Genomic DNA, 2,299 nt, shown 5'->3' with positions numbered 1-2,299 from the left:
GTTTCAAATAAGAATTTTCTTTAAAGTCTGTCTTTAAATACAAATGAAGTTCAACTTTAGCAAGGCTGGTGGTAAACTGGCCCTAACAAGTCCACTTTATTGCGTGCTCATTGACTTTCTCCTATCAGAGCTGTTTAACAAGCCCACTTGATACATGCTGATTAATCTATCACGCGTATCAGTGGCTCATGGTTGCTTAAAGCCTATGTCTGAACTTGAGCACAGAGGCAGAGCATCATTCAAATCTTGAATCCCATCATTCAAGGATGACAAACTCCACTTTCTCTGCATCAAGACAGCTCATAACTTTTTAACAGTCTCTCCTGATGGTCTCATATCATCTGCTCTAATCAATAACCATACACTATCATTACAATGTAGAGCACAGCTCAAAGGTCTGAGGTGAATTAGAAATGTCTTGTTTTCTGAATAATAATAATAATAATAATAATAATAATAATAATACATTTTATTATTATTATTAGATTAGACTCAAATTTGGTTTCAGATTGAATCACAGCAATTAATCAAAAGCTTAAATAATCATATAAATGCTTAATATTAACACTGATCACAAATCATGAATGATTTTTAATAGAATATCTACAGAGGTGTTCAGAGACCCATTTTCAGCATAATCCCTCCTGTGTTCAGTGGTACATTGTCTTATCTAATCAAGTTTAACACATTAAAAGCCTAACTTATCACTCAAAACAGCTTTTTAAGACATTTGAGCACAAACTCAAACTATTGTGGGGATTAAAGAAACAATAAATGTGTCTGGATCATCCCAGTTTCTGTTTTAACCTCATTAAACCAAGTTTACATTTTCCTCTAAAGGGGCTGCAACACCCAGCTGCACAAAACCTTCACTTTTCCAACAGTTTCACTCTTTGAATATTTTCATTCTTACAATCAGAATTCTCCAATAGATTTGTAGAAGAAAATTATTTTTCTTTCATGCATCACCAACTGAACCTTTTATGTAAACGTTTCAAGTTGCAGCCTAACCTCATTTAATTTTGCTTAGCAAAGTACTTTTCAACTCTAATAATTAGTAAGAGTATATTTCTTATCATCTATTGGTCATCTCACCTGATAAACTTCAATTAACATTATAACACAGGAGTGATTGTCTCTAAAAATGGGCTCCTGCACGCTTGCAGACATTTTTCCATCACAACTTATGGATGATGAATGATTTGATTAAAGCTGTGAAAACATTACTGATAACCTTCATGTGATGTTACATTAAAGCCAATTTTTTATTAAAATCAGGACTTTTCTAACTGACCTCCAACCTTTGAGCAGCAGTGTGTACTGTATGTTTGTATGTAACTGTATCTGACCTGGATTTTATCACCAGTTTCAAATAAGAATTTTCTTTAAAGTCTGTCTTTAAATACAAATGAAGTTCAACTTAGCAAGGCTGGTGGTAAACTGGCCCTAACAAGTCCACTTTATTGCGTGCTCATTGACTTTCTCCTATCAGAGCTGTTTAACAAGCCCACTTGATACATGCTGATTAATCTATCACGCGTATCAGTGGCTCATGGTTGCTTAAAGCCTATGTCTGAACTTGAGCACAGAGGCAGAGCATCATTCAAACTTGAATCCCATCATTCAAGGATGACAAACTCCACTTTCTCTGCATCAAGACAGCTCATAACTTTTTAACAGTCTCTCCTGATGGTCTCATATCATCTGCTCTAATCAATAACCATACACTATCATTACAATGTAGAGCACAGCTCAAAGGTCTGAGGTGAATTAGAAATGTCTTGTTTTCTGAATAATAATAATAATAATAATAATAATAATAATAATAATAATACATTTTATTATTATTATTAGATTAGACTCAAATTTGGTTTCAGATTGAATCACAGCAATTAATCAAAAGCTTAAATAATCATATAAATGCTTAATATTAACACTGATCACAAATCATGAATGATTTTTAATAGAATATCTACAGAGGTGTTCACAGACCATTTTCAGCAATAATCCCTCCTGTGTTCAGTGGTACATTGTCTTATCTAATCAAGTTTAACACATTAAAAGCCTAACTTATCACTCAAAACAGCTTTTTAAGACATTTGAGCACAAACTCAAACTATTGTGGGGATTAAAGAAACAATAAATGTGTCTGGATCATCCCAGTTTCTGTTTTAACCTCATTAAACCAAGTTTACATTTTCCTCTAAAGGGGCTGCAACACCCAGCTGCACAAAACCTTCACTTTTCCAACAGTTTCACTCTTTGAATATTTTCATTTCTTACAATCAGAATTCTCCAA

The sequence above is a fragment of the Oreochromis niloticus genome, linkage group LG9 (assembly GCF_001858045.2).
Source record: "Oreochromis niloticus isolate F11D_XX linkage group LG9, O_niloticus_UMD_NMBU, whole genome shotgun sequence".
Classification (NCBI taxonomy): domain Eukaryota; kingdom Metazoa; phylum Chordata; class Actinopteri; order Cichliformes; family Cichlidae; genus Oreochromis; species Oreochromis niloticus.
This window is presented reverse-complemented; position numbering follows the sequence as displayed.